At 37.0% G+C, this 6,664-nt stretch overlaps 1 long non-coding RNA gene across 1 annotated transcript; it reads right to left on the bottom strand.

Annotated features, from left to right (window-relative positions):
* Window positions 1–461: 461 nt before the first annotated feature.
* LOC146886329 (uncharacterized) lies at window positions 462–5,832 on the bottom strand. Its single transcript, XR_014995235.1, has 2 exons — window positions 1,145–5,832; window positions 462–959 (listed from the first exon to the last, which is right to left on the bottom strand). It is a non-coding gene; the product is annotated as an uncharacterized LOC146886329 (long non-coding RNA).
* Window positions 5,833–6,664: the final 832 nt, after the last annotated feature.

Below are 6,664 nucleotides of genomic sequence, written 5' to 3'. Positions count from 1 at the left end.
ACTTGATCTTTTAGAAGTGGAATGGTGAGAGTGACCACTTGGTGACTTATTTTTACTTGATGGTGCTTGGTGAGACTTAGAAAGACATTTATCATGTTTCTCTTTAGCTTTTCCCTTCCATGAGTGACTATAGTAGTGGTTAGGTGAGTAACTCTTCCTTGCCTTATTCTTTCTTTTCAAATGAGTTTCAATCCTCAGGGAAAGTGTGAAAACATTTTGAAGAGTGGAGTATTCATACAACTCTATTTGTCTTGTATGTCACACCATATTCAAGGACAACCAAAGTTCTAGATACCAAATGATGTAGGATTATCTTGTTCCTTTTAGAAGATTAATGAACATGGTGATAATTTATTAAGAAAACCAACGAAATCCCCACTGGACATTAAGATAGCAATCTATCTAGATATGAAGGTTCCTTTCCAAGGTTCTAAAGAGGAAGAGAATGGATTGATGGAGAGTAAGAAACCAAAAGGAAAAACATATAATAGAAACAATATAAACCAAAAAGAGTAAAGAAACATAAAATGAAAAGCAAGGGAAAGGGGAGGAATGGAGGATTCACGCCACAATAAGGCTAGGCTAGAAGAAGCCATGGCAACCTTGAAGACGAGTGGTGTATGCCGCCACTTGCCAAGGCAAGATAAGGCTTGAAAGAACTCCACTCCTTAAGGAGGAATGCTCTCACAAAAAGTTGAAACACAAAGTGTATAATTTCTCCAAAATGTTCAATCCCTCTACAAGTGTTAAAGGTCCCTATAAATAGACAAGTCTAGGGGCCCCTTAGCAAAACAACTAAGTTAAAGGATTACAAAAGAAACCTAGCATGTTCTAGAAAGTAGGTCAATCTGAAACCCCAATAAAGCCTCCATGCATGATAGTGCCATGCAAGTGTCCTTTGGAATTGGGCTACAGCCCATTGCCAATACATAAAGATTGAACAGCTTGGAAAAAATAGGCTGCATTTAGCAAAATAAATCCAATTAGGACAACTTTAATTAAATTAAAATAAAGGAAAATAAAAGAAATTAAAAGGAATGGGCCTAGGCGTTGGCCCAATGCTATAAGCCTTATTGGGGTAACATCATCCCCTTCCTCTTGAAGAGGATCTGTCCTAAGATCAAGAGGGTTGTAAAAGGCTCACAACAACCAAATTGATGGTTCCACCAGGATCGAGAACAAATCTGCAATAGTCATCAATTAAAATTGCATTAAATTCATAATGAACATGCAGTATAATTGATTGGGAAATTTGTGAGAATGGGCTTTGGAAGATTGAAAAAGATGGTATTAGACCCACTTCACAAAAACAATACACTTTGACTAAGATGATTTTGAAAAAGAATTTTAGAGTCAAAGTGTGTTTTGGCACAAGATGTGAAGGAGGATGAAATAAGGGAATGAGATGGGGAACAAAATGTTTGAGAGAAAAACAACTTGAAAGATTTAATGATAAAGTGAATAGAGTTTAAAGATGTGAGAACTCCCTTTGAAAATTGGAACTTAATGAAAGGTATTGGTGAAGGATTGAACACTAAATCCTTACCAATGAGTTCTCTTTTTGCTTTTGAAATGATCTTTAACTCTACCACTTGGAATTGTATTTCAAACTCACTCGCTTGTCTTATTTTCTCTCTATCCTCTAATTATTTTCTCTCATGCTCTTCTTTTGCTTCTCTTAGACTCTCCTCTTTTGCCTTTTCTTCTTCCTCTCTTTTCTTCTTCTCTTTTATCTCTTTTTCCCCTTGTTCTCTTTTAGCACAAAGCTTCTCAAGCTTTTCTTTTCATACTCTCGAAGCTTTTTATGTTTGGCTTGCTCTTTCTTTCTTATGTTTTTCTCTCTTTGTTTGTTCACTCAAGAGCAAGTCCAAATTGTGCTTAAAATCTTTTTCTAGTCTAGAAAACATAGCAATGTTTTGGATGAATGCATCCCCTATGTCAATGAAGTCTTCTATCCTAGCTTGTTGCTCTCTAGTGATCCTAAATGAAGGGGGAATGAAATGTTTCCACATGCATGTTTTCAATTCATAAAATGTTTTTATGCATGTTTCTCTCCCCTTTTTCACATAAATTGCCTCTCTTGCCACCAATCAAATGCACGTCCTACAAACCTAGAAATAACATGCCTAAGAATTTCTATTTGACTATATTTACTAAACAATGGTTGCACCAATTTCTTAGTATCCCATATCCAATCTCTAAATGATATTGGTCTTATATCTTCCCCAAAGAATGGAATGTCACTATGAATGGTATGATGCAACTTATGACTACTATGCCTACCTAAATGCACATTACTATGCCTATCTACATGCACACGACTATAAGAAGAAAAACTCATTTTCAAATAATTTTGGAAACCACTTTTACCAAAAAAATATTCACAAAAGAGATTTTAAGAATTTTTAAAGAGAAAGTGGAGTGAAAATAGTCTAGAAATACTCCCAGGAAAGGGAGGTGAGTCTCTTGTACAAGCTTAGAAACCAAGCCTTTCCTAGCTAGAGATTTCTAAACAACTTTCACAAAAATTCTCAATAAAATTCTAGAGAAAACAGATTGTGTGAAAAACAATTTCCAAAGTGTATGGACAAAATAAAACCTAAAGACCAAAAGAAGGTCAACTAGGTGTTAAACACATAGCACCTAAATATCACGGTGACCTAAAACATAAATGGCAAACACACAAAGCACACAAAACTTGGACATTGAAAGCATAAAAACATAAAACATAAAGACTGAAAACATAAACTAGATGAAAAACCTAAGTGAAGATACAAGTGCCCTTTGGAACCCCTTGAACCTCACACTAAGCACGTTAAAACTATTACAAGCCTTGCTAAGAATGCGATTGCTCTAAAGCATTTTCCCACCTAAGCCAAATGAAATAAAAGAAACAACAAATGAAAAATACACCCAAAATCTGTGATACAAATCAGAAATAATCACAAAAATAAAAGAACTAGGCTAATTTATGTCTCTCTCGGCCATCCTCCAAAGTGTGTCACCCTCAAGTGTTTGCACTCCACCTTGAAGGTCCCAACTCACTCCTTTTTCCTCTCAGTGGCCACTCAATTTGTTTTTCCTCACCACAGTTGCACCTTGCAGAAAGGTTATCACCTACAAGGCTACCAAAAATAGTGAGTTTCAAGCCAAATGAACCAAGAGCAAATGAGCAGTCAGCCACTTTTGAGAGTAAAAAGCAGAAAATAATAAAAGTTCAAATTTAAGGCAAGGACAACATCAAGTGATGGATTTAATGACAAACTCAATGGAGCGCCAATAAAGACAAGCAAGAAAACAAGCTAACAAATAAAGAAGGCACACAAAAGGAACCTAAAGAGTAGGTCTAGAATAAGATGAACAAAACTAAAATCAAACAAGACTCAAAATAAGTTGAATCAAGAGCATGTGCATTTGAAATTTAAGAGGACAATAGTAAATCTGTGACTTTCGTGCACGCTGTTTTACTCAAATTAGTGGTTCAAAACATGCACCTTGCAGACCAGAAGTATTTTTCATGTATTTTTCATCATAGAGCAATATCACTGGACTTCTTTCTTTTTCTTTTAACTCTCAAAGATCTTAATCAACAGCTCACAACAATTTCAAAAGGCTACTTCCCAATCAGTAATCAAACGCATATGACAGAATCAAATGATTCAACTCAAAAACAATTTGAAAGAAACAAAAAGGAAACAAAGAAACAATGCACAACAATAGGCAACAAGAATATGCATGGCCAATGCAGACGGAAGCAAGAAAAACAATTCGAAAACAATGAAACAAAGCCCTAAAGTGCAGTTAAAATTGATAACAGAAGCTTGCCAAAACAGAAACTGCAATACAAAATTGATATGGCAGAACTGAATTTATGACACAGCAATAAGGAGCAAATGTGAATCAGCAAAACCAAAAGAAATATTGCAGCAAATGTCAGCTGCTTGGGCCAGACACATTAAAAACCAGATCTTGTCAAAACAAGTTTTGGTAGCTCAAGCATAAAGACATGACCAGCAATAGCACCACAAATTGATTGATTATCCATAAACAAAGTACACAATGGTAGCAACACAATCCAACAGGATTTAGCGCATACTGAACTCACAAATTTAGCACAATTGAGATTAGAAAGTAGAATCAGTTTACTGCACAAGATATGACTTATTTCAGGAAAAAAAACTACTCAAGAACAAGGTGCGAACATAGCCTATGCATTCATATGACCACACTTGCATTTCCATATATAAATTTTGATATGAATCAGAGTACACTGGAATGGATTGTGCAGCAAGGGCTTTCGTCTGAATCAATCATTGAAACTCAAATTCGCAGAACAACTTTGAAGGCAACTGACACTAAATTAACGAAAGACTAGCACTGCCTATACACTGATTTAATCAATATTGAATGTTCATTTGAACAATCACAGCAAAGTCAGATATAGGATTAGTTCAGTGGAACACTACAGTTTGTCAACACAATCCTTGGCCAAAAATGGAATTGTATAAACAACACAGGAACCAAACAAAACTGGAAAGTAATTGGACAAACAATGCAAGAACTCAACACGAATTAAACAAGAAACTGTTAAAATATGCACTGCAGATAGTTGCTAAAAATCTAAGAGCAACTCTCAAACATACAAAACACATACAATAACATAAACTAATGATTCAAACACAAAACAAGAACTGAATGAGATGTGAAACAGTGACAAAACACATTGTAGGCACACATCTATGGAATTAATGACATATAAAACAACTAGACAAAAACCTAAGACAAAACATGAGATCCGAAAATTTGAAAGCTAAGTAAGAAAACGAAATTAAACCTAATTAACATGCATTGAGCGACAGATTGAGAGATCTAAACAGTTCATCACAGCATTGATTCAAGGCAAACTGAATAATATTTTTGAATCAATTTCAGCACCAAAATTTCAGCACATAGATTCAGAACAGAAAATCAGACACAAACAAAATATGAAAAGACGAAATCAAGAGCTAACAAGAACAATAGAGATGAACGAAGAATACTTATCTCAGCACGGTCCAAGCACGAGTGGCTCTGAATACCACTTGATGAGGCTCCTCCGTCGCGGTATTCGCCGGAAAGCCTCTCTAATCGGCGTTTCACTGATTGAAACTCGCGGAAGGTGAGGGAAACGCAACAGAAATGCTCGATTATGGAGATTATCATTGGATTCACTCTGGTTTCTCACTGGTTTGGTAAACCCTAACAAGGTTAAAACTTAATCTAGGGTTTAGGATGAGCTGACGAATGTGGGAGTGATCTCAACCAATCAATTTAACATTCATCTAAGCTGGGATTACAATAGTTGGCTGGCCTTTTATAGTGAGAAGAAGACCACTACGAGAGATTGAATAGAAAAAGGAGAAGAGAACGTCGTTCTAACAATCTTAACGGCGAGATCCTAAACTAACGCTATGAAATAGCAGGTGCTGTGAAGAGGTGATGGCACGCGTACAGAAACCCTAGCGGTATGCTTCCAACGTCATGGAATCAAAGGTGGAAAACGTGATAGAGATGAGGGTGTTCGAGCTACACGTGAAGAAGCTCATGGTCTGAACCCTCGCGGCACTCCAAGATAAGAAAAATAGAAGTGGGTGTTGGGTTCACTCTGCAGAAGCGTGAAGGGTGCAGATTGAAAGAACGTAGCTTGGGCTTCCTACGCGAGAATAATATTGGGCTGCAACACATTAGGTTGGTATCCACGTGAATGATTGGGCCACTTCCCAAGATTCAATCTGAAACCCCAATAAAGCCTTCATGCGTGATAGTGCCATGCAAGTGTCCTTTGGAATTGGGTCGCAGCCATTGCCAATACATAAAGATTGGACAACTTCGAAAAAATAGGTTGCATTTAACAAAATAAATCCAATTAGAACAACTTTTATTTAATTAAAATAAAAGAAAATAAAAGGAATTAAAAGGAATGGGCCTAGTCGTTGGCCCAATGCTATAAGTCTTATTGGGGTCACATCACTTGGTGTCCAAGGTATATGGGCCTCTCATTTCTAGATGGTTTTAGAAAGTTTTCTTCCTTCTCTCTCTTCCTTAGGACATCAAGTGTCTCCTATGTGGTCCTCCTCATTTCTTATTCCTACAAAAGCAAATTAAGGAATTTATTAGCATGTTGTTTTAAGGTTAAGCTAATGTTTTGAGTCAACAAGTCAACCCAAAGTCAAGGTCAACAAGTCAACTTAAAAATAGTTAATCAAGCCAACTTAATGGAATTTTAAACTAAAGAAAATAAAAGCAAAGGAAGGGATCAAGGAACTCCCTTTCTTCTAAGCAAGTGCCATGGGCCATCATCATTGGTAGGGATCAAGCCTTCATCATGAGGGTTTAGGATGGGGAAGATGGTGAGAGTGAACGATTTGGTTCGTGTGAACGTCGTCGGAGTCGTCGTGTTGTGTGGGTTGCACGCGGTGGTTATCCTAATCTATGTTGTGCACGACTTGTAGCGATGGAGTGCCGACTACACTGCGAGGAAGTTTCAGGGTTGAATGGTGGAGCACCACACTATGTCACGAGGAAGTTGATTGACGTGGGCAGCACATGGTTATTATGATTTCGAGAGCTAAAGCAATGAAGAGGTGTGATTCTAGTGTGTACTGCTCCAGTAGCCATAGTGGTT

This window comes from Vigna unguiculata, chromosome 5, assembly GCF_037176805.1.
Source record: "Vigna unguiculata cultivar grain cowpea cultivar isolate G323 ecotype 2 chromosome 5, ASM3717680v1, whole genome shotgun sequence".
Lineage (NCBI taxonomy): Eukaryota > Viridiplantae > Streptophyta > Magnoliopsida > Fabales > Fabaceae > Vigna > Vigna unguiculata.
The sequence above is the reverse complement of the archived record's forward strand: the minus strand, read 5'-3'. Positions and strand labels throughout refer to the sequence as shown.